Raw genomic sequence first — 27,524 nt, 5'->3', positions numbered from 1 at the left:
TGAATTGGCATGCTCTAAGCATTATCCTCTGAGCCTTTCCCAACCTTTCCCATACAAATTGGTGCAAGAGAGGAAGGTTGCAAAGCACAGAGCTTTGTCCTCAACCAAAAGTTTGAATCCTTCAAATTAAACTGCAATAGATTTTTTAAAGCAAAATTGTAAGGGCATGACATTGATCAATACCTAGAGGTCTTCCATTCATTCATATCTATGTGCTAAGGTATTAATGGATGACATCAGGTCAGGGGAATAGGCTTGCTGAATGGCATCCTTGCAGCTCACAGATGTCCTTGATAAAAGTGTAGGCCTATGTTTACACCCTCTGCAGGCTGCTGGTCTATTGTGGCTCCACTTGTTGGGTTATATACACTATATTGCCAAATGTATTAGGACCAAGGGTGGACTGACCATTTGGGAACTCTGGCACTGCCTGAGGTCTGTAGGGGGCCACATGAGATGCCCCTGGTACCTTTCATATGCTTTTTTGGGTGTGGTTTGAGTGTAGGCAAAGACACAGGGGCCCCATGATCCCCTATTGCCCGGGGGCCCCATGAGTTGTCAGTCCGCCCCTGATTAGGACGCCTGCCTTTATACACACATAAACTTTAATAACATCCTGGTCTTAGCTTGTTGAGTTGGCCCACCCTTTGCAGCTATAACAGCTTCAACTCTTCTGAGAAGGCTGTCCACAAGGTCTAGGAGTGTGTCTATCGGAATGCTTGACCACTCTTCCAGAAGTGCATTTGTGAGGTCAGGCACTGATGTCGGAGAAAAAGGCCTGGCTTGCAGTCTCCGCTCTAATTCATCCCAAAGGTGTTCTATCGGGTTGAGGTCAGGACTCTGTGCAGACCACTAAAGTTCCTCCACCCCAAACTCGCTCATCCATGTCTTTATGGACCTTGCTTTGTGCACTGGTGCGCAGTCATGTTGGAACAGGGAAGAGCCATCCCAAGCTGTTCCCACAAAGTTGGGAGCATGAAATTGTCCAAATTGTCTTGGTATGCTGATAACTTAAGAGTTCCCTTCACTGGAACTTAGGGGCCAAGCTGAAATATAGCCCCACATCATAATCCCCCTCCACCAAGCTGAAACTGCATGCTTTTATCCCTGACTTGCCCCCCATTCAGCTCAGAGCGGGAGAGAGGGGGAGGGTTGTTAACCTTTTATGCTCTGCTTGTTTAGTGTATTCATTGCATGAACTGAAAGAAGGATGTGAGCTGTCTGCTGACAGTTTACATCACATATGACAAGTCACCCCAGGTGGGGATCTGTGGCAGCTTTCTATATGGAAAACTGCCGCATTCCCCCTGCTAATTAGGAGCAGACCCTGAACCAGTTTATATTTCACGTGCAACCTGAAACAGGTCTGTCTCTTAGGTATTGTAACGCATGTCCTTCCTGATAGTTACAGTATAATGAACCAGCAAACACAAATGCTTCTGCGCTTGGGGATGGACTCGATGCAGGCTACAACCACATTAAGAATTTCCTGGAACATGCACACCTTGCTGCCCTCAAATAGACTGGGGGAATCCAAATATACTGAATGAGGAGCTGTTCTTTTATGATTTGCCTTGACTATATTGTCATTTGTGAGTACAACACCTACTTTATTTTTTATTAAACATTTTTTTATAGTAATGCACTAGGCCTGTGCGCCCTCTGTTTTTTCTTTCCTCATTCAGTTCCAGTATAATGGTGCAGGAAGCTTTTTTAATTGGCCAGATTCCCCCTTATTTAATTGCCCAGATTCCCCAGACAGGAACATTAATACATTGTGCAGTCCTCAGATAATGTCTCAGTAAGGGGATGCTGTATCAACAGTACCACAGTCTGTGTCTTGTGAATATTGGTCCACTTTCTCTAAACTCTCTGTCCATGTGCTCTCCCAGAGGGCTTACCCTATAATTCCTAGCAGGTCACACTTGATGACCTTATTACAAAGTGGCAAGGGAACAGCGCTCATATTTGAAAAGGGCAAAACAAAGACACTCCATCACAGGATAGCATATGCACTGGTGGTCTTAATCTGTATTGAGAGGTATATACAGGCTGCCTCTCTGAAAAGCCTCATAGTGTCTAACTGTCATTTTAAACCAATGACTTTCGCTGACCTAGACTCTCTTTAGGCAGCAGAGATGTGATGGCAGCATATGTACACTTGGTTTCTTTTGTTTATTTACTTGTAACATGGTGTTTTCTGTGAAATGCTTAAAAAAATGTCTTGCCTTTAACAGTATATTTCACAATGTAAGAAAAGACCCAGGGGAGATAAAACAGTTGAAGACTAAACAAGTTTAAGAAAAGTATTCGGCAAAGATTGGTTGATATACACATCACAATGTAACCTCGTACAAACCTTTTAGCTTTTCTCCAGAGCATGGTAGGCAGTGTTTGAAAACAAAGTAATTCTAAAGGATATGTGAAAGAAAATCAGGAGAAATGTATGCATTTATTTTTTTCATCTGCAGGATCCTGGAAAGCATTGCACCAGAGATCAGTAGATCGCTGATGCCATGCAGGTCTCCTGTCAGAATATTGGCTTACGGAATGTACGAACAAGCAGATATTCTGACAGGAACCTTCAATGAAAACTGCAAGCTGACAGCCGCTAAGGCTGTCGGGACTTGTAGGCACTCATTCACAGAACTCTGTGAATGAGTGATGCGGTCATGTGTGCGGAGCCCCGCACGGCCACGCTGTTTTCAAATCAGACAGATAGTACAGGGAAACTTGGGCAGCATAGTGGCTAAATGGTTAGTACTTCCGCCTGGCAGTACTATGGTCATTGGTTCAAATCCCAGCCACTGCACGTCCTGCCTGGAGTTTGCATGTTCTCCCTGTGCCTGCGTGGGTTTTCCTGGGTATTCCAGTTTCCTCTCACACTCCAGAGACATGCTGGTAGGTTAATTGGATCCTGTCTAAATTGGCCCTAATATGTGTATGTATGAATGTAAGTTAGGGACCTTAGATTGTACGCCCCTTGAGGGTTAGGGACTGATGTGAATGTACAATATATATATGAAGTGCTGCATAAATTGACAGCGCTATATAAGTACCTGAAATAAATTTTAAAAAATAAAATAAACCTCCCCATACTATCTCTCTGACGGAGGGGGGTGGTGGGCGCAGCTGCAGCTATGGGAACATGTTACATGTTCCATCCTCATACGGGTGGAAAATGAAACATGTTCCCAAAGGTAACCTTATCCTTTGACCTTCTCCATTCTTTCCTAAACTAAAATAAAGTTTTCACTACACATACACTTTAGGCATTTTGCTATATAGGTATGAAAGTCCAAGAACTTCATGTTTGTAGTCTTTCAGGACTTTCTCAACTATAAGTAACTGTCTACTGACCTCTGTTCATCTTTGTCATGAAAAACATTGCACATCAGCATAAATCTACAAATAAATACATACATCTGCCTTACATCAATACATACATCTGCCTTTTTTATTCTACTTTTAAGTGATATACAATGTGCCCCCCTCCCCAGTAATTCACCACAGAGACAGAATGAGAGAGAGGTCTGCAGATAGACACTGGTGTCTATCAAAAAACGGCACAAGGGTTCATGTGTTAAGAACTTGAATGTTTGTTCCTGTGTATGGACCAGGGACGGACTGACCATTTGGGAACTCGGGCACTGCTCGAGGGCCCTGGGTCAGTAGGGGGCCCCATGAGATGCCTCTGGTACCTTTCATAGGCTTTTTTGGGTGTGGTTTGAGTGTGGGTGAGGCCCCCCTCTTTGCCCCAGTGCCTTGTGGGATTTGCAGTTTACTCCCTCCAGCTCACCAAGCTAGCTCATTCTGTCAGAACTACACCTCCCATAATCCTTTCAGTCCACATCCTGTGTGAATTCCTATTAGGTAGAGTGTGAGCTGAACAATGGCTATACACAGCTCTACAATAAGAGTCCCCTCCTGTAGCTGTCCCTGTGTAAAAGTCTCCTCTGCTGTCTGACAGAATCATTGTAATGTCAGTGATACTGACGGGGCTACATATAGGAAACTTTTACTAACAAAAACGTTACTTTTGTATGCACTTTCTTGTATATTCGGTATATATATATATATTCATATACATATTCATTTTTTTTAAATTTGCACAGTGTTTTGCACAGTGTTTATGCACATAATTTAAACATGGTATAGGCACTCCAAAATGTTTTTATATGGCTTTTTGTTACTAAATTGATTTATGCAATAACGAAGCCCTTCAGATATCGTGTTATATACTATTAGCTAGGTTGCTCATCACACTGAGTGCCAATAGTAAGGCTTTTTTGGGTGTGGTTTGAGTGTGGGTGAGGACACAGGGGCCCCATGATCCCCTATTGCCCAGGGGCCCCATGAGTTGTCAGTCCGCCCCTGGTATGAACATTCTAAAGGGATCCTTTTTCATATACAGCAGGGGCTCCTATCTAGTATAATATGAACTCTTATTATATTACCACTGAAGAGCAAGTGAACCAAAAAATGACTTCTCACTCTTTGGTGAAGGGGGATTCACTTACCCACCGAGTCATAGCTCTTGACTATTACTTTGACTGAGAGAGTTAGCATAGAGATAGTCTAAAATTAGACAGTTTTTTTTAACATACAAGCCTGCCTGCATGACACTGAATCAAAAAGTTGTAAGTCCGTAAACATATTATCACAAGCCTACTGAACGACATATCAGACTGGATGTCGCTCCACTTCCTTAAACTGAACCTCTCCAAAACCGAGCTCCTCGTCTTCCCCCCTGCCCGCACATCACCCCCCACTGACTTCTCCATCACGTCCAACAATGCCACTATCATGCCCGCCCCACAAGCAAGAGTACTTGGTGTCATACTTGACTCCAATCTATCCTTCCAGCCCCAAGTCCAATCACTAACAAACTCATGCAGACTCCACCTCCGCAACATCGCCAAAATATGCACGTTCCTAACCCCAGAAACCACTAAGCAGCTCATCCACCCCCTCACCATATCACGACTCGATTACTGCAACTGCCTCCTCACTAGCCTGCCTCGCCACAGGCTATCCCATGCTTCAGTCGATCCTGAATACGGCAGCCAGACTCATCCACCTTACCAACCGCTCCGTTTCCGCCACCCCCCCTCTGCCAATCCCTCCACTGGGTTCCGATTGCCCAATGTCTCAGATTCAAAATCCTAACACTGACGTACAAAGCTGTCCATCAAACTGCCCCAAACTACATCACTGACCTAATATCTAAATACCACCCAACACGCACTCTCCGCTCCTCACAAGACCTCCTTCTCTCTAGTTCCCTGGTCTCCTCCTCCCATGCCCGCTTCCAGGACTTCTCCAAGGCATCACCCATCCTCTGGAACTCCCTACCCCAATCCAACAGACTATCACCTACTCTCCTCTCCTTTAGGCACACCCTGAAAACCCACCTCTTCAGGAAAGCCTACCCAACCCCCTGCTAATTGCCGACCTCCTCCACTCTTCCTACCACTCTATCCCCCACAGCCATTTCCTCCTGTACCACTCTCCCCTCCCTCCTAGATTGTAAGCTTGAAAGAGCAGGGCCCTCGAACCCCCGTGTATCACATTGTATTGTTATCGTACTGTCGCATGTTCTGTCCCCCTTTGTAATGTACAGCGCTGAGCGAACTGTTGGCGCTTTATAAATACTGTATAATAATAATAATATTATTAGAAGGGAACTTGTGAGAAATATAGGGACTGCAACTGTGGACATGCAGGTACTGAGGCTTTTATTCTAATCTTTACTTCACCGACTGGTCATTCACTGACCTGGAACAACATATGCATATCAGATGGCTTACATCACATGAATTTCCTTGTACAGTGCCCTTCTACTCCATGAACTGCATTAACAGTTTTTTGTGGATTAACTATTTTTTTCTTCAAACATACAGTTAACAATGTAAAATAGCTAAACTGTCCAAAGTAACTCCATGAAGGCTTCCCTAGCAGGCTGCACATACCCTACCGCCTAAACCTTGCCTTTAAAAAAGTCAATAAATTGATGAAATGCATCAAGTTGACCCATAACCAACAGATCTATTTGGTCAAGCGGTTCAAGTTATTACAGTGCTGTGTGCACTTTTTACACATGAATTGAACAGTTTTATATATATGTAATTTTAATAAAAAGATTTTGATTATATAAAATGTATTTTGCATGATGTATTGGCAATTGCTATATGAGACCTTATCAACCTGGTGAGAAATGGGGGAGAAGTGTTTATTACCTGGTTACAACATACAGGAGGCATTGTGAAGAACCAATAGGATTATTGATTTAGCTTTTTTACCTTTCTGTCATGGGATGGTAATAAAATTGATAAGCATGTTTCCAGTTTGGTATACAAGAACAGTGAGCTGGGAGAAAGTTGAGCCCCTATTTTGAAGTGAAGAGAAAAATCACAATTATATATGTATCTCTCACCTCCAAAGGAGTTGCTGGATGTATTGAGTCCCCTGTTTTTGGGGTCATGACTCTGCAAATAGCACTACATACTCTCACACATCTGGCAGGATAGGGAATATTTATTGCAGATGTATATGCAATAGCCCTGTAGCAAAAAGAGATATGACACAACAGTAATGACATGTAAAACAGTTAAGCAATTGCAAGGAATATATTGCAAGTAGATGTGCAGTAATAAAAAATATACCATAAAACAAGCAATGGATATACAATGCAGCTTCTCCTAAATCCTATACTGGGACAATCCTAAGTAAGGAGAATTACTCTACCAGTTCAGCAGTCTGTAATATACTGCACTGTCTTCTGCTGGCCGACTCGTTGGGGCCCAAGTGTTATGTCGGAAAGGTCCAGATAATGTCCTTTTTAAGCACTGATGATGACACTAACTTTAGTCCCTTTAGGCACTGATAAAGTCATTGGCTCTGTGATACTCACAGCCAACACTGTCCCTCAAAGTGTAATTGAATTTGGACTGTGGCCTCTCACCAGCTTCTTGTATTAGCAGGTGGTGTCCCTCTGTACTGGGTGAAACATAGCCGGTCTGCAGCGTCTTCCACTCTTTATCAGGCAGCAAGCTTTATCGGCATTTAGATAGGTACAGGGGTGAGTGGTCTGTTAGCATCCTGATGTGCCCTCTCAGAATAGCCTCCATACTTCTGCTCAGCCTGTGAACACATCAGGGAGCCCCCCTCTTTGCCCCAGTGCCTTGTGGGATTTGCAGTTTACTCCCTCCAGCTCACCAAGCTAGCTCATTCTGTCAGAACTACACCTCCCATAATCCTTTCAGTCCACATCCTGTGTGAATTCCTATTAGGTAGAGTGTGAGCTGAACAATGGCTATACACAGCTCTACAATAAGAGTCCCCTCCTGTAGCTGTCCCTGTGTAAAAGTCTCCTCTGCTGTCTGACAGAATCATTGTAATGTCAGTGATACTGACGGGGCTACATATAGGAAACTTTTACTAACAAAAACGTTACTTTTGTATGCACTTTCTTGTATATTCGGTATATATATATATATTCATATACATATTCATTTTTTTTAAATTTGCACAGTGTTTTGCACAGTGTTTATGCACATAATTTAAACATGGTATAGGCACTCCAAAATGTTTTTATATGGCTTTTTGTTACTAAATTGATTTATGCAATAACGAAGCCCTTCAGATATCGTGTTATATACTATTAGCTAGGTTGCTCATCACACTGAGTGCCAATAGTAAGGTTTGGGAGGCTGATAGGGGTGGGTCAAGTGCTGAGTTAAACAGGGCCTGAACCCTGAAAGCTGAGCCCAGAAAAGGTAGGCAGAGGGCAAATAAGCCATCTACACAAAAAATGGCAACCGTCCCAACCTATAACCAGCCTTAGCAGTAAGGTGCACATGGAAGGGCAATGCACATCGCAAACAAAAAAAAAACAAAAAAAGGATTTCCCAGCAACACTTGCCAGCCAGCCTGCGAAACAACCAAATGGCCCTGTCTAACAGTCTGCATAAAAAACAGAGAGTTTGGTTTGCACACGTTTGCAAACACATGTGTAAACCACAGTCCTACATCAAGGGTCCTCTATATACTGTGGACTTAACTAAAATTTCCAAAGCCTCCATAGTAGGAGCACATGTATAAATGGATAGGTTAAGGGCAGGTGTGCCTGGGGGAGCCCATCCCTCCATAAAGGTACAGGGACGACGTGATGCCCAGCTATACCAAAATGACAGCAAAGGCATCCAGTGAGTGTCTGAGTCCAAATTAGCCAAATACACAAAAAATGTCAACCGTCCCAACCTATAACCAGCCTTAGCAGTAAGGTGCACATGGAAGGGCAATGCACATCGCAAAAAAAAAAAAAAAAAAAGGACTTCCCAACAGCACTTACCAGACAGCTAGAGAAACAGCCAATATGGCTCTGTCTAACAGTTTGCGTTAAAAACAGAGGGTTTTGTTTGTACACATTTGCAAATACATGCGTAAGCCACAGTCCCACGTCAAGGGGGATGGTTTCCTCCAGGCACACCTGCCCTTAACCTATCCATTTATACATGTGCTCCTACTATGGATGCTTTGGAAATGATAGGTCTACAGTATATAGGGGACCCTTGACGTGGGACTGTGGTTTACGCATGTATTTGCAAATATGTGCAAACAAAACCCTCTGTTTTTAATGCAAACTGTTAGACAGGGCCATATTGGTTGTTTCGCAGGCTGGCTGGTAAGTGTTGCTGGGAAATCCTTTTTTTTTTCTTTTTTGCAAATGACTAGTTACTAGTATTGCAGGTAGTATTTCTTTAGTTGTTGCTTTCCACATTACTGGCTTACCATGCCTTGTTTTGCACTGTGTTTCTTTGTGGAAGAGGCCATCATGGAAGAGACAGGGTTTCGCTTCTGTATGTCAGCGATCAGCACAGCAGTGACATCACTGAATCTCACTGCAAATCTCCTGAGAATAGCAATCAGGTAGCAGTGCCTTAGATCTCACACTGCAGATATATAGCAATAAGGCTGTAGGCACAGGAGTGCCTAGACACCCTCACACATCAGGAAGAGCGCTGGTGTTTTTCAGGAGGGTAATTTGTTCAGGGCACTGTTTAGGCACAATTAAAATCAGTTTCATTTTAAAGGGATAAAGTTAACATTTCCAGATATAGCTTACAGTAGTACCTGAAACTCTAATAGGTATCCAAGAGTCCCTATATGTCCAGATGTTAGGGATTTCTAGGGTCAAATTAGTTCATATCTACTTTAATCCAGGTAAACTTTATATTTACGGTAGTTTGAATTGTCCCAATTCTGTTAGCTTTTATTGGGCATGAAATGTTGGCACTATCTTTTTAAACAGGTGCCTGTGCCTGGCGTTTCTTGAAAAATCTGATAAGGACACAATGACAGATGGCAGTTGACCTATTCTACCGATTCTTGGGGGATTTGGGCAGTCTATTAAATGACAGATTCAAGCATCTGAACACAATTGCTTTTCCACAGCTTTCTATAAAATAATCTAACAACTTTTTTCCCTGCCAAGCAGAATCTCAAATCTAAAGTGACACCGTTATTTCAGTGTTTAAGTGCATTCAAGCAAGCCTCTGTGTTCATCTGTCTCACTTGCCTGGATCAGATTGCTGTCAAAAAGGACCAGCCACTTGTAGCTGTCTTCTCTTTGGCTCCCCAGTGGTCAGTGGTCTCATACTGCACAACAAACCTTTCTGACCTTGCAGGCACTTTCCTGTAAATGGAAGAAGCTGACTCTCTAGGGAAAGTCATGCTTGCTGAAATCCAACATGTTAATCACAGATAGATAAACTCATCAAAGGTTTGACCTTCTTCCCAGGCACTTTCAGTTTCCTTCAATTATTTGCTAAAAGCTTATGTGTAGAGCACTTTTTTGTGAGTTATATATGGCAATCAACATACGTCAGTGGGACAATAAAGGATGACGCAAAACAAATGTGATTAGTAATTATTTTCTTTTCAGAACTGCTTTCTTAAGGAACTAGGTAGATAAAATAGTAACAGTACAGTGCTAGGGTTAATACTTCTGGCATAGATGAATTATTTTAGGTCATTTATTTTTGCAGCGTTTACTCAACAATTTACATTTATATGTAATTGGGCTCACCTACACTAACTGTTGTCCTTGGTATGAGCAATGATGCATTAAGACACAATCAGAAATCACGGTTAAAAGGAAGAGGTTGAAGAGAGACACTGTTATCTAATGAAAAAAGTCACATATAGGTCAGCCAACAGTGTGTGACCCAGAGCAGGACCAGACTACATGCTGTATGTTCATTCTGAGTTCATTCATCAAGAGCTCAGTTCAACCAGATCATTCATTTTCATGTATAAAAGCAAGCACCTAGACATGCAGATTGCTTCTGCAAACATTTGTGAAAGAATGGGTCACTGTCAGGAGCTCAGAGAATACTGTGCGGTACTGCGATAGGTTGCCACCTGTGCAATAAGTACATCCTTGAAATTTCCTTGCTACTAAATATTCCACGGTCAACTGTACGTGGTATCATAACAAAGTGGAAGCAACTGAGAACAACAGCAACACATAAAGGCCACGTATAATGACAGAGCAGGGTCGGTGCATGTTGAAAAGCAGAGTGCGCAGAAGTCGCCAACTGTCTGTGAAGTCAATAGCTAAAGACCTCCAAACTTCCTGTGGCCTTCAGATTAGAACAGCAATGGTGCGAAGGGAGCTTCATGGAATGGGTTTCCATGGCCGAGCAGTTGCATCCAAGCCTTACATCACCAAGATGCAGTGGTGTAAAGCACGCCACCACTGGACTCGAGCAGTGAAGATGTGTTCTCTGCAGTGACCAATCATGCTTCTCTGTCTGGCAATCCAATGGACGGTACTTGCCTGATTGCATTGTGCCACGTGTAAACTTTAGTAGAAGGGGGAAGTTGTTATAGCTGCAAAGGGTGGGCCAACTCAACCCTATGGACTAAGATTGGGTTGCCATTAAAATTCATATGCGTGTAAAGGCAGACATCCCAATACTTTTGGCAATATAGTGTATCTATATATATATAAATGTTTATAGTATTTTTGATCTCTTACAGGTTTGTATTAATTTCTTGAGGAATGATTTTTATGGTCAGTTCACACAACATTTCACATTTCTACATGCTCGTTTTTTATGTATTCCGGGTGCATTTATGATACGTTTTTTCTGTCATCTCAATTCAGGACATGCATTCTAGTGCATTTTTTATGCATTTTGCTGTGCTCCATACAGAAAAAAATGTAGCATGTTCTACTTTTGTTGACTGCACCCCTGCCATTTTTCAAGGGATTTGGGCTCCCACCAGTTGGGCAGGAAGCCCTATTGCAGGTGTCTACTTATAGAGGGGAAGGAGACCAGCAAATATTTGTTAGCTGGTCTTCTCTCTCTAGTAAGAACTCGAAAGCAACATGTATTACATCGCTTCCACGTTCAGCTGTCAATTTCCCCAGGTGCTTTGGTCAGGAAAAGAAGATAGAGTGTGATCTGTGCTCTAATAGCTTCAGTGGAGGATGGGTCATTAAATAGAACTTTACTTTAAAGTGATTCTAAAGGGTTTTTTTTTTTAAATAGCAAACGTGTCTATACTTACCGGCTGTGTGCAGTGGATTTGCACAGAGCAGCTTGGATCCTCCTCTTCTTGTGTCCACCGCCGCCACTCATGGCCCCTCCTTCCTGTCGGATGCCTCCACAGCAAGCAGCTTGCTATGGGGGCACCCACTGCTCTGTATATCCATTCACAAACAGAGCCATGGCTCAGTCCCACCCCCTTTCTCTTCTCATTGGCTCACTGGCTTTTGGCTTTGTTTGACAGCAGTGGGAGCCAATGGCTCCCACTTCTGTCTCAGCAAATGAGAAGAGGGAGTCCCAATATAGCCGAGATTCCAGTGCACATCATTGGATCGAGAGGGGGCCTAGATGAGTATTAGGGGAGGCTGGGTGGGGGATGCTGCACAAAGAAGGATTTTTACCTTCATGCATAGAATGCATGCAGGTAAAAAACCGTCAGCCTTTAGAACCACTTTAGAAATTAAAAATTGTTTAGTAAAAAAATTAAATTAAATTAAACACAAGCACTTAAGCCCCTGAACTTAAATAAATCTACATACAAGCACTTAAGCTGATGATCTGTAGGGCCTTTTAAAGCATCACCTATGAAAAATGTAGAGTACCAATGTTTGTCACTGTTTATAGGCAAACTGAATTTTAGGACTTGGCATGTTCGGTATCTACTTACTAGACACAGCCTCATCTGCCATATTTTCTTAAAAAATGGGTTATTATGCATTGGGTTAATGCACATGCATTATGCATGTGTCTTAAAATCAATTTTTATGTATTTTTACAGAAATTATACACTTTGCAAATTGAAACTGCCACAATTTTTTCCTCTACACACTACGCTTTCAGAAAACATAAAATATTTTGTGGGTTTTAAATAATCTTTAGGCCTAAAATTAATTTTAGATTTGTATGCAAATAACACAAAAATAGCTCTGTTGGAAAAAGGGTTAAGCCAAATGAAATATAAATGGTATAAACATGTATTACGCATTCAAAATATGTGATGCAAGAATAGAGTGTTACTGACGCTTTCCATGAAGATTTTACTATTCCGTACAGCTTAAAGGCATCTCTAAAGCATGTAATATAAATGATTAGTGTTTTTTTCAATGTTACCCTCAAAGCCACATTTGTTATATGCTCCACTTTAACAACATATTCTATCCCCACTTCCAAACAGACCTTATTAGAATTCACCACAAAGTTCAGAGTCACTGAGCTTCAAACCAAGTTTTCTAAACCTTCAGCAAATCGATCCCAGGCAGATTCACCCATCTTCCAGGTTTTTGATTTATGTTACTAACTGAACAGAAATACAAATAATTTAAAAAGGTTCTCATATTTATTATATTTTAACCACTTCTGTGCCACCCTATATACTGCTACAGGGTGGCACAGGTGCACAAAATCACGTATATATATGCATAATTTTGCAGTTCTGGGTAGCCTCGGCTGTCAATCACAGGGTCCGGCTGGTGATTCCTACCTCCACAATCTCCTAAGATTTCCAATGGGGGAGAGACCTGTATATAAACAATACAGATCTCTCCCGTTAGCTCCTACACACTGCTTTGTATGGCTCTGCATAGCAGAGCCATACAAAGCAGTGTGCTTACAGTGAAACACACACACAGCCCCATAGTAAAACAGCACACAGTTAACCATTTGATTGCCCCACATGTTAACCCCTTCCTGCCCAGTGCCATTAGTACAGTATCAGTGCTTTTTTCTAGCACTGATCATTGCATTGGTGTCACTGGGGATGTCAGTGATACCAAGTCAGTTCCCCCAGTGTCAGAATGCCCACCGCAGTCCCGCAATAAGTTGCTGATCGCCGGCATTACTAGTAAAAAAAAAAAAGAAAAGAAAAATTACAGCATATATACCACCATTTGTAAACACTATAACTTTCATGTAAACCAATACATTTACACGTATTGAGGTTTTTTTTACATGTAACAGTATATTTTTTGGCCTAAATTTATGACGAAATTAGATTTTTTTATTTTTTTTTTACTGGACATGTTTAATAGCAAAAAGTCAAAAATATTTTTTGTTTCAAAATTGTTGTTTTTGTTGTTTGTATTTTTGTTTATAGCGAAAAAAATTAAAAATGCACAGGTGATCAAATACCACCAAAAGAAAGCTCTGCTTGTGGGACAAAAAGTATGTACATTTCATTTGAATGCAGTGTTGCATGACCATGCAATTGTCAGTTAAAATAATGCAGCACCATATTGCAAAAAATGGCCTGATCAGGAAGGGGGGTAAATCCTCTGGAGGGCAAGTAGTTAACTGCATTTTTGGTATTGCTTGGAATAAACAAGGTCTACATTGAAATTCAAATTCCCTTCTAAATATGGTACAATTGGGTTCCATTATTACACCATCAAGACAATTGAGGAAGCAGATCATATAGGATTAATAAGTACCATCTGGTTTGGCATTACATAGTAGAACATTAAATAGGTTGTTTTACTGTAGTTCCATTATTTACGCTGGTTTACTTGGACATTATCACCTGTGTGTTCCTTGTTACAATCCAAAGCTACAGGCTCATAATCATTACCAGCAGCACACTGATTATTAAAGGGAGTTTTTATGTTATTCATTTTCCCATTTATAATAAAATAATACATTTTAACATGCTGAGAATAGCATGCTGGGAATGTGGGGGTGTGGGGTTCAGCTATGTTAGATTTGTACTGCAAAGCTTTTACTATGGAGTTGGTTAAACGCTCTGACATGGCTGTTGCTTTTATAATGAGGATGTAGAGAGACACTGACAATGTCTCTATGAACAATCGTACACGAAATGACATGCTGAACTTCAGCTAGAAAGCATGCTTAGATGTGTCTAACCTATCACAATATAAACATGGGTTTACATTTTTTTTTGGCCTTAAATCATTTCTGTACCTTTAGAACAACTTATCCTTTAGGAAAGCAGCTCCCCAGACCCCTGCTAAGTGCAATCCACCAAGTTTAAAACGGACTTTTGTCCTCAATCCAGGGATCTTCACTGAAGCCTTACTTCAAAAATGTCCTTGCTGAATTTTCTGTAACACGCACATGTGCACTGCAGTCCCATTCATTGCTACGGGAAGCCATACTCACTGGTCCTAAACATGTCCCCCTAAAGAGGTCCCAGCAAGGATGTTTTGCTAAACAAGGCTGGGCAACTCCTGAAGGGAAAACAAACTCTTTTGCGTTCTATGACCCAACACGGGGTAGGTAGATGGAGTCAGGACTTGGAAGTTTCTACCACCAGTGCATATGGGGTTGTGCAGCTGCAAACAAGGCTGGGGAAGCCCGACCAATACTGTGAAGCGAAAACAAACAAAGAGCGCACCAACCTTGCGCATTATCTCAGTAAGCCAAAATGTATTCATTACAGAATAATACTCACAAACACTGAAGTATATCTTGCATGTAAGTCCTCAAAGGGACTAAGGATAAAAGCGGCCTACGCGAGACCCATCTGATGAGTGGACACTCAGGGAACAGCTAAGGCGTTTCGAAGGACGAACCTTCTTCATCAGAGCTAGCTAGCTCTGATGAAGGTTCTGTAATTAATAAATTTTGGCTTACTGAGGTAATGCGCAAGGTTGGTGCGCTCTTTGTTTTTGCTGAAAATGATTGAAAATTATTGTCTGGATTGAGTCTGAGTGTAAAACCAGGTGGACTGCAATCATTGGTTGATGCATTCATTAAAGAAGAACTAGTACCAAAGGTGCATTGTCCTTTAACACAATCCTTTGCTGAGCCCATTAGGGCAAAGCAAGAAGTTTATAATAGCCTCTCGATTTAGGAAGAAGCTTGTCCTTTTCTGTCACATTTAAGCTTGAATAATAATAAGTAGAACTAAAGGCAATTATTTTTATGATGTTGAATTGGTTAAAGGGGTTTTGGGGGGTTTTAACATCTTTGTCTTATAGGGGATACTTGTCTTTAGTATTTATTTATGCAATTCTTCTATATGATCTAGTTTTATGCCATAGTCTGTATTTATTCACAGTCCGCATATATTCTCATATTATTATGGATTTTTTAAATTTTAAATCATGTTGATATCAATTCTTTATATTATTCATATTATTGTGGATTTTGTTAATTGTGAATCATTTTGAGATCAATTCTTTATATTAGTTTAACATATTTTATGTATAAATTATTTTGTCATTTTAACATCATCCCGTTCCCCCTACTTCCCGCTGTTCCTTGTAGTCCCATTAATTGTCAACCACATCCTCCATCTCCCATATAAGGCTCCTCAGTAATCCCAATCAATAGCTTGAGAAAGGAGCAGGCAAGTCTGTTACGGACCCCGTGCATGCTCAGAAACGCTTCGCACCCTTGCATCCTTTGGTGATGTCACTGCACTGGACCTTGCAGTTCACTACGCGCTCCAGCGGGTGACTCGGTCTAGCAGAGTTTCCGGCCAGCTTTCTCAATCCACGATGTCTGTGAGCCCTAAGTGTCAGCAGTATCCCGCCCTCATGGAGTGGCTATTCGGTCACCTACTTCTACTGATGAGCCTTTTTATTTCACTTACATGTGGGTTGCCTTACCACTTTGCTATTAAAGTTTCAAAAAAGTCTACACTTAGAGGCGCTGTTTTTCTCTCCTTTTTTTTGCCTCTATAGAGGGTTTTTTGCCTCTATAGAGTCGGCTTCCGCTCTCTTCTACAGCCTGCCCACAGTGTTTGGACTTATTACATATACCTTATATCGGACTTTTCTTTTATTGCATGGACCTCAGGGCCTAATGATTTTACAGTTGCAAGAAAAAGTATGTGAACCCCTTGGGATTATGTGGAGTTTTGCATGAATTGGGCATAAAATGTGCTCTGAACGTCATCTAAGTCACAACAATAGAAGAACACAGTCTGCTGAACATAATACTACACAAACATTAGATGTTGCCATGGTTTAATTGCACATAACATGTAAACATTCACAGTGCAGGGAGGAAAAAGTATGTGAACCTTTGGACTTAATAACTGGTTGACCCTCCTTTGGCAGCAATAACCTCAACCAAACGTTTCCTGTAGTTGCAGATCAGACCTGCACAACGATCTGGAGTAATTTTGGACCACTCCTCTTCACAAAACTGTTTCAGTGTAGCAATATTCTTGGGATGTCTGGTGTGAATCGCTCTCTTAAGGTCATGCCACAGCATTTCAATCGGGTTGAGGTCAGGACTCTGACTGGGCAACTCCAGAAGGCGTATTCTGTGCTGTTGCAGCCATTGTTCTGTTGAATTACTTGTATGCTTTGGGTCATTGTCCTGTTGCATCACCCATCCTCTGCGGAGCTTCAGTTGGTGGACAGATGGTCGTACGTTTTCCTGAAAAATGTCTTGATAAACTCTGGAATTCATTTTCCCATCAATGACAACAATCTGTCCGGGCCCTGAGGCAGCAAAGCAGCCCCAAACCATGATGCTCCCTCCGCCATGTTTCACAGTGGGGATGAGGTTTTGATGTTGGTGTGCTGTGCCTTTTTTTCTCCACACATAGTGTTGTGTGTTCTTCCCAAACAACTCAATCTTGGTTTCATCTGTCCACAGTATATTTTGCCAGTAGTGCTGTGGAACATCCAGGTGCTCTTTTGCAAACTTCAAACGTGCTGCAATATTCTTTTTGGACAGCAATGGCTTCCTCCGTGGTGTCCTCCCATGTACTCCATTCTTGTTTAATGTTTTCCTTATTGTAGATGTGTTAACAAAAATGTTAGCATGTGCCAGAGATTTCTGTAGGTCTTTAGCTGACACTCTGGGATTCTTCTTTACCTCATGCAGCATTCTGTGCTGTGCTCTTGCAGTCATTTTTACAGGACGACTACACCTAGGGAGAGTAGCAACAGTGCTAAACTTTCTCCATTTGTAGACAGTCTGTCTTACCGTGGACACATGAACATCAAGGCTTTTGGAGATACTTTTGTAACCCTTTCCAGCTTCATGCAAGTCAACAATTCTTTTTCGTAGGTCTTCTGAGAGCTCTTTCTGCAAGGCATGGTTCACATCAGACAGTGCTTCTTGAAACCAGTAAACCCAAAACAGGTGTGTGTTTTTTAAGGGCAGGACAGCTGTCAGCAACACATCCAATATCACCACACTGATTGGAGTCAAGGTTGGCTCACTCCTGGCTCCAATTAGCTCTGGGGGAAGTCATTAAGCTAGGGACTCACATACTTTTTCCTCCCTGCACTGTGAATGTTTACATGTTATGTGCAATTAAACCATGGCAACATCTAATGTTTGTGTAGTATTATGTTCAGCAGACTGTGTTCTTCTATTGTTGTGACTTAGATGACGTTCAGAGTACATTTTATGCCCAATTCATGCAAAACTCCACGTAATCCCAAGGGGTTCACATACTTTTTCTTGCAACTGTATGCTTATGTTCCACAGACCTTGATTAATTTTGTACCATGTTTTTTTGTCAAAGCTTAATTGAACAAGTTGAAGTTAGTAGCTGACCCCTATGTGACTTTTAAAGCCAATATGAACTCTACTGTATTACAAAATGCTGTTGGTATAGCACTTAAAGCTTACTGACTGAAGGGAAGAACAGAGTGAGCTGTGGGATGACCTTAGTGGGGTGATGCCCCTTTAACTGTCCAGTCATCAGGTTGCTAGTGAGTGCTGCTTAAACTGTAGTACTTAAAGTGGTATATAATAAGCCTTAACTGTATATACCTTGGAAATCGTCTAAACCAGTGGTCTCCAAACTGCGCCCCATGGGCTGGATGTGGCCCTTTGCTTGCCTTGGGGCACTGTTCCTCCCAATGATATCAATGATAAACAACTATCCTTCCACTGACACCAATAATGGGACAATGTTCGTCCTAATGACACCAATGATGAGGCACTATTCTTCCATTGACACCAAAGATGGGGTATTATTCTTCCCACTGACACTATTGATGGGGCACTATACTTTCCATTGATACCATTTTCTGTTCCCATTAGCTGCAATCTGGCCCTCTAAAGTCTACAGGGCAGTAAACTGTTATGGAAAGTTCAGAAACAAAGGCCTCAGTCTAAACCTTCACCATTTAGCAGATAGAGACATTGGCTTCAGCCAATGACACCACTTGTGAATGCGCAGTACACTCTGCAACCACAGCAGACTGTGTTGTGGTTGCAGAGAGTGCCATGCTGTGATGGTGTCTCCTGTATGTTTGCATGGGAATGACGTCATCACGGCCTGGCCACAAACCCAGAAAGAAGACCAGGTGAAGATGGAAGCCTGGAGCAGATACAGCTCAGCACTGGAGAACTTTGTTTCACAGATAAGTTGTTCAGAAAGTGCTAATATGCACATTAAGGCATAAACCACCTGGGGCAAGTTTAAACAAAAAAAAGTTAAATACTGCCTTAATTGCACTGGAACCAAACACAGTTATCATCTTTCCTATTCCACTGGTAGACCTAACTGTTTGTCAGCCCAAATGAACATATTTATAAATCTTTTGGCAGATAGGCAGGTTGCATATAGATATTTTAACTACTGAATGTATTTTGCTGTTTCCTGGACTTCAGTTTTATGTCGGTGACAATCATTGTAACAAACAAATGGAATTAAGATATATGCAAATGGTTCCACCCAACTGAAGCAAAATATTTGCTTCCAGCAAATATGCCAGCTCTTAACTAGCATACTCACTAATTCTTACATTGTGAATTTCCTAATCCAATAATGATTCTTTAGGCAAACTGAATTTCTCAGACTGTTGAACTGCATCTAAGAATTGTGACAGCGCATAAATCCCAGACAATATGTATTTAAGAATTAGTGGCCCCATAAAGTGAGCTTATATTTTGTCCATGCAGGACAAATCAACAAGCTCAATGAAATAACCCCTCCCCAGCAGAACATAATTACTTTTTCTTCCTTCTGCTCTGCTCTGTTCTGCTGCCAGGAACAGGAGAGGCTGCTTTGTAAAACCTCCGATTCACTTAAGTCATAGCTTACATAACGTCACATACTGTCCCAATATAACAGCACTAGTGCTTGGTGTTGGCCTTGCACATTGAGTGACCTGAACAAACAACACCTGCCCCAGATTTCACCGAATCATGGTGATTGGGTTATATAATTAGAATAGGATGGTTTCACAAACTATCACACCTCTCATTATGTTCTTGGACAATCAATATTTGCCTTGACACATTATATAGTGATTGGATCAAGGAGACTGATGATTATAAATGCTGACAACCAATAGTCCAGTTGAATATGACTAACTACAACTACCTATGCAGTGTGTTCAATGCTCCTTCAAACTCAGAGGTAATAGGTATTATTATTATTATTATTATTATTACATCGAGTTTATATAGCGCCAAAGGGTTTGCTCAGCGCTGTACAATAGGGGGGACAATACATGGCACAGTACAACAAAAACAGACAGGGTACGAGGGGTAAGAGGGCCCTACTCTTTCAAGCTTACAATCTAGGAGATGAAGAAGGAAACTGAAAAGCAAAAGAAAGAAAAAAAGGAAAAGGAAAGGAAAAGATGCACTGTTGGAGAGGAGATGAACGAAGCAAAACTCATATCATGTATCTGATCAATTAATATGTTGCTGGGTAGAATGGAATGAAAGAAACCCAGTATGCCTTGCACATACATGGGCAAACAACAGGCTTACTTTAAAAAAGAATCCCCAGACCAGTGAAACAGCTTTCCGATCTCTGACAGCAGCAGATTGCAGCACTCTGGTACAGCAGGATCGGGGTGGGGTGGGGGGGTCAAGTGTAAGGTCATTTTACAGATTTTCTTGTAAAGGTGAACCTACACTACATGAATGGGCTGGTGAATGGCTCAAACTGCTGGAGGCTGGGGGGATAGAGCCACAGAGAGATGCGGGGAAGACAGCGGCCTCTGGGAATGGGGAACAAAGCTGTGGGAGAGGCAGGAGGAGCCCAAGCCGCAGCCACTGATGTCTGCAGTCAGATCAGAAGCCGGAGCTTTGCTGGTGGAATCCATCATGCAGGAATGTTTCCTGCACTGCTCCTGTGTAAACTCAGGCTGAAGTCACTATGACAAGCCTGAGTTCACACAGGATCTGTGCGGGAAACCGCCTGTGATTCAGATAGGAATTGCACCACATTCCTGTCCAAATCACATGCAATTCTAAGCAGTGAGATTTGAGCCCATTATTTTTGTATTGGCTCAAATCGCACCACAAAGGTATCGGTACTCATACTCCCCGGTAAAAAAACGGTTCAACCCTAGCCATTTGATGACAATTTGGTTGTGAGTTAACAAAGGCATGCTGGGCGGCACAGTGGTTTAGTGGTTAGCACGTCTGCCTTGCAGTAAATGGGTTATGGGTTTGATTCCCGACCACAGTGCCTCCTGCATGGAGTTTGCATGTTCTCCCTGTGCTTGCATGAGTTTCCTCCCACACTCCAAAGACATGCTGGTAGGTTAATTGGATCCTGTCTAAATTAGCCCTACTATGTGTATGTATGAATGTAAGTTAGGGACCTTAGATTGTATACCCCTTGAGGGTTAGGAACTGATGTGAATGATCAATATATATATATGTAAAGTGCTGTTTAAATTGACAGTGCTATATAAGTACCTGAAATAAACTTTAAATAAAATAAATTTTAAAGCTAGTGTAAACTTAGCCTAAAGGAAACTTGTCATGAGATAATCATAGACATTGCCATTATAGACCTCTTCTGAAAATACTGTCTGTCATGTCAACCAAATGCTTCAACACATAACATGGAAGAAGAATGCAAACAAGGACCTCTATTTTTTCTCTAAATTTATTGACCTGAATGCTTGTTCCTGGACAGTGACTCAAAAAGTATTGAAACCCAGGCTAGCCAAGAAGCCAGCAATTGCAAGAGGAGGACAGCAATGGCAGCTACTTCTTTCATGGCAGTTTCATGGCAGTTTCACTTTAAAATGGCAAAGAATAGGAAAGGTTTTTGTGTGAGGGTTGAAAAAAAGGAATGAGTGGTGAAAGAGACAATTAAAAATATGAAGCACTTTTTCCCATCTGTTTTTCGTGTGAACCAAGAACTTCAGTTATGTAAATGAAAAACAACTGGAGAATGTAAATCTGTAATAATAAATGTAAAGAAAATGTATTTGTAGTGGAATGTAGCCACGTGTCATGCATTCATCACATTAAATCCAAGGACGATCTGTCCTTAAAAAACAATAATAAATAAATGGTGTAGCGCTAAAATAGCATTAACATGTAAACAAATATCATGTGAAAAATAAATAAATGAGTGATAGATCCTACAGGGATCTAAAGCATACTAATATGTGTCACAAAACTGTGAATAGAATTGAATCCAACTAGGTCCTAAATTTGGACCCAAATATGATCAGTGAGAATAACACCCAATCCCAAATTGGGATAAAAATGCACAAACAAAGTGACATACAAAGTGAATCCCAAAATGCGGGATAATCCTATATCAGAAGTGACAAGTGCTAAAATCCCCAAAAAAACAAAAGCACACGAAAATATGTACCATAAATGACATAAAACAACTTTGAAATGCAAATAAGTGACCAAAAAATTATAATATATATGGAAAAGTCCAATGAAGTGCAAATATGCAAAAGGTGCTTCAATCTTCCAAGCAGGTGATGCGGTGCATGTGCAAACAAGCTGATATATATCCTTAAGTGGCAAAAATGCCCCCTCACCTCCTTAACGTGACCCAATGGGCCAATACGCCTTTCGGATCACCCTGGATCCTTCACAGGTAATAACCCCACACCATACAGTCTCCACAGATACTTTCCATCAATGGCGGCTCACATACAGCAGGGGTTTCCCTTCCACAGGTAGGTTACCGCAATACAGCCAACTTACTCATATGTATCTCATTGTAGCCATGAAAGAACAAAAGAGATCCTCCATAGTGTAACACTATTTATTCTCAGTGTAAATTGATGCAAAACGCCAAGTAAAAACTCACATTTTAAGCAGCAATAACAGGAAATCACACCACATGCTATGGGTGTACTCTGTATGAAATTGGGTATACCAAGATGGTGTCCGCCGGAACTACGCCACCGTTAATTTTGTATTATCCTTAAAAAACATTTCAGTCTTCCACAGCTCCATCATAGCACTTTACGTGATATCTTGCTTGATTTCTCCATATTGATTTACCAGATACATTCCTTTTTTATGGATTTTGCTCACATAATTGGTGTCATAGTTGCCTGATATTTGTTTAGTTTTAATTAATTTTTGAAGGACAATCTTGCTTTTCCTAACTGTTACCAGATGGTGGTATGATGATAAAACTGAGCTTCTAGTATTCCCCCCAGCCCGTGCCCACCCCCTGACTTCTCCATCAAGATCAACAACACTACCATCAGCCCCACCCCTCATGCCAGGGTACTAGGTGTAATCCTAGACTCCAATCTGTCCTTTCAGCCTCAGGTCCAATCACTGACAAACTTATGTAGACTTCACCTCCACAACATCTCCAAGATACGACCGTTCCTAACCTCGGAAACCACTAAGCAACTCATTCACTCCCTTATTATATCACGCCTTGACTACTGTAGCTCCCTCCTCACTGGCCTACCTCACCGCAGGCTATCCACACTACAGTCCATCATGAATGCTGCTGCCAGACTCATTCACCTTACTAACCGCTCTATATCTGCCACACCTCTCTGCCATCCCTCCATTGGCTTCCAATTGCCCAACGGATAAAATTCAAAACACTAACACTGACATATAAAGCCATTCATAACACTGCCCCAAATTACATCACCGACCTTGTCTCTAAATACCACCCAAACCATACTCTCCGCTCCTCGCAAGACCTCCTACTCTCTAGCTCCCTTGTCTCCTCCTCCCATGCTTGTCTCCAGGATTTCTCAAGGGCTTCACCCATCCTCTGGAACTCCCTACCCCAAGCTATCAGGCTATCGCCTACTCTGCTCACCTTTAGGCGCACTCTGAAAACCCATCTCTTCAGGGAAGCCTATCCCACCCTCAGCTAATACTGGAATCCACTACTCCTCTTACCACTCCATCCCCCACAGCTAATTACCTCTTGTACCACTATCCCCTCCCTTCTAGATTGTAAGCTCCAAGGAGCAGGGCCCTCCAATCCCTCTTGTATTGAACTGTATTGTTACTGTACTGTCTACCTCCATAATGTAAAGCGCTGAGCAAACTGTTGGCGCTATATAAGTCCTGTATAATAATAATATAATAATAATAATGATGGTGGCCATTTCTACCACTCAGTTTCATGAACAAAGTCTAAACACAGAGACTAGGAACAAGTGTTCAGGGCTTCCTTAATGCAAAGGTCTACTTCAATTTTAAACTTTTCAAAGTAAACTCCTAACTAAAGGTAGATGCCGCCCAGAACCTTCATTAAAAAATCCTCTTCTGTGCCCCTCTCTGATTAAATGTCATTTTAGAGAAGTGAAGAGTTCAAGTATAACTAGAGGCAAACTTTATTTTTAGTTTTATATAAAGTAGAGAGGGATTAGAACACATTTCAGATTGTTATTCCTGTCAGTGCCACCATTAGAGAGATTCCTCCTATAGATATGTCTTGTTTAATGTTATCATCAAAAGTAAAAATAAAATTCCTAATATTGGTTTGACGCCAAAACAGGAATATAGGGGAAATCTTCCAATCGGGACACTAGTTCTGATGACCCTGGTAACATCCTGGGATTCCCTCTCTTTGGAGGGATTTTCTCTCACTTCTTGATTTGGCTATAGTAAAGTAAGTGAAGGGAAATCTCTCCAATGGGATACAGATGGCAAAAAACTGACAGGGGATATAACCCTTCCTTATCCTATTCAAAATTTAAAAACAAAAGTTTTGCCTTTTGTTCTACTTTAACACACACATTTTTTTTTCATCTAGGTCCTATTGGGGAGATTCTACTTCAATGCCAGTCCAGTAAAAACAAAAAGAAGTGAGAGGAAAACTCTTCAAAATTTCCAAATTTCTGCTTAAGCTGGCCATACAACAGTGGATTTTTGAATGAGCATTCGTATGAACATTCGTGCGAACATTCTGATAAGTACATTCAATGATTTGGTGACTGGCATTCAAAAGTACCTACAATTTTATTTGCTATTAATTTTGGAATTAATGGACTTTCCAGAATGCAGACCACATAAACTGTTAAAAATTAGTTTGCTCAAGAAAAATCTTCCATCCTGCTCCTCTGAATTTCCTTGTCAATATGGTTGAAAACATGGATTAGATCCCAGTAACAAATGGAACATCAAATGAACATATTTCCATTAAAATTCTGCTATTGTACAGCCGACTTTAGACAGTTGTGTAAAGTATAACTAAATCAAAACCATTATTTTTTTCATTTTTTGGGGGGATAAAGTAGGGAATTGTTTCTCCATGTGGGTTTTTAGTTGTCTGTGTCCCGCTGGGGAAATTTACCTTCACTTCCTGTCCTGTAGACAAAATAGGAAGTGAAAGGAAATCTCTCCAAAGTGAGAGAAATGCTGCTAGGCTAAGTTTAAACTTGTGGATCACTTTTCAGCAGTGTTTGACATGCGGTGAGGAGACGATATGATGCCTCCCCACCACCTTTGTAAACCTCATGAATCCTGTTCTTCAAATGGATCGTATTCAGTGGCGGTACCACTCACTGAACAGAACAGCTTAGCTATGAATAAGGTCTGTTTTTAGACTGAAACATGTTAGCATTAGTTTGCCATGGAAGATTTTTACTCCTTTATGTAATAAAGATTTTTGCAGTCACCTGTTGCCGACATTTTTTGGAATTGGACAGACAGAGATACAGCCATACGCAGACAGATATACAGCACCTTCTGTACTGTGTGAGTATCATCATGATAATAATGACAATCACATAAACACAGAGAGATGAGGCACTACCACTGTAGTATGGCAATAGTGGTGGGGTGTTGTGTAACCCCACCCCCCTATAGTGGCAGTGCCTTTGCAGCATAATAGGGAGTGGTTGAGGGACAGTAAAAGTGTGGTTCAGCCAAAAACACAAGTGTAAAGAAGAACCAACAGGAAGCATCTGATGTGTAAATCTGACAGGCTGACTGTCAGATGGAAATGATCCAATAGCTGTGCAGCCTGCAGATCACTTCCATAACCCCCAGGTGTCCTGCCATGCTTCCCAGGCTCTGCACTCTCATCAGCAGACCTGGAACCTGCATAGTGGGTGCCACCGGTAGGAGGGAGGGAGATCAGTGAACACCTGTTCACTGATCTCCCCTTCGTGTTAATGACCCAGAAGCGACGTGTATATCATCACTTCTGGGTTCACTGTCCTCAGACAGGATTGGATGATATTAGCCAGAGACTAAGCCATCTCCTGTAAACTTCAGTGAATCTGTGAAGAGAGGTATCCAGCCAATGAGGTGCCGCGCAAGTTGTGCTGTGTGCAACATCACTTCCTCCCAGCTCCCAGCTCCCCAGTCATTGACAAGGAGGTGGGAAAGCACAGGCTAAAAGTGTTCTTTTTTTTGGGGGGGGGGTGCAGGTAGCTGGGTTTTCCTAGGGCGCAAAACAGTCTATCACCAGCCTTGGGTACATGGCCTTATGGTCAGGTTCTCCTTCTCACATGAGGTCTTCCTTCAGGGGAGCCCCACCAAGTACTTGCTTTGGTAGGTCCCCCGAATAAAGGGGTCTGCCTGGTTCTAGCTAGGAGGACCAGGCCCATCAAGAGTCTTGCGCCCTGGGGGATTAGAGCCAGGGTCCTTTGTCTTCCAAGGAGGACCAAATGTACACCCTTTTCAAGTGCTCACTTCTTTTGCACTTGGTGTTAGTTTCAAGTGTGCACACCGCACCACTGAGCTTAGAAAAAGAAAATAGTTTAACTGGACAATGGAATGGCAGTTTAGCCATTAAGTCAGGAAAAGCTAGGTCCCGGTACCAATGTGAAAATAAATCAGAGAGGGGCACAGATGCTTTTTGGCAAATAAAGTAATAACAGCATACCTGGAAACCTCTATAACCTCATGAGCCTGAGATTCTTTAGGAACTGGAGGTGCAACATCAATGCTTGTCACAGAGCTCTGTGGCAAATTGAGGTGGGTGTCATGTGACCAAAATATTTGTTTTTAGGGATGTGGGCTGATTTTAACATGCTTCGCCACATACTGAGTTTGGATTTCTCAAGGTGATAATAAACCAGTGATAATAAACCAAAGTGATAATTATCAAAGTGATAATAAACCCTTACCTAGGCCTGCTGAAGTGACTAGCCTCCAATAATACAAAGTGATGTAATACATTTTCCTACTTAAGCTGCACATATTTATCTGCAGCCTTCTCTCCTCTTCAGTCTTTTGAAATACACCATTTAGATGGTATTTCTCAGCTTCTAGGCGGCAGGAAGCAATGATCTGATGTCACACACTGTACAGCACAGAGCTAAGTGTAATCTGACACCTGAGTGAAGGGAAAGGACACCCCCCTACATACTCTCATAGGGAAACATGTACATCTGAGGCTGTCAATCACCTGCTGAGTACTGGTGGGGGGTCATCTCCTGGGATTGCCAGGTGTCTGGTAACACTGTCAGAAGTGACTCATGCAGATACCAGAGGAAACAGAGCAGACAGGATTCGCACTAAGTGCTATGGACTGAGGCAAGTACACACTTTTTTTTTTTCATTTTTCATTTTAGAGGTTTACAACCACTGTATTCCAGACACAAAACTTTGATGCAAATATATTTCTCAGTAGCCATAAGTTTCACACTGGATTACTGTGCACATCTGGAATAAATACACAAAGCACACCAAGGTTCAAGTAACAATACACATGAATCTTGTGTTTAGACAATATTTGCTTATCCCACAGCTTTAATGATAATATTAAAACATATTTTCTAAATATTACTATATAATATAATATAAGGGCAGGTATAAGCTCTGAAACCGAAAGAAATAAGAGACTGTAATATGCACAGATCAAATAATAAAAATGTA

This window comes from Staurois parvus, unplaced genomic scaffold, assembly GCF_062004578.1.
Source record: "Staurois parvus isolate SC_StPar_1 unplaced genomic scaffold, SC_StPar_1.0 ptg000286l, whole genome shotgun sequence".
Classification (NCBI taxonomy): domain Eukaryota; kingdom Metazoa; phylum Chordata; class Amphibia; order Anura; family Ranidae; genus Staurois; species Staurois parvus.
This window is presented reverse-complemented; position numbering follows the sequence as displayed.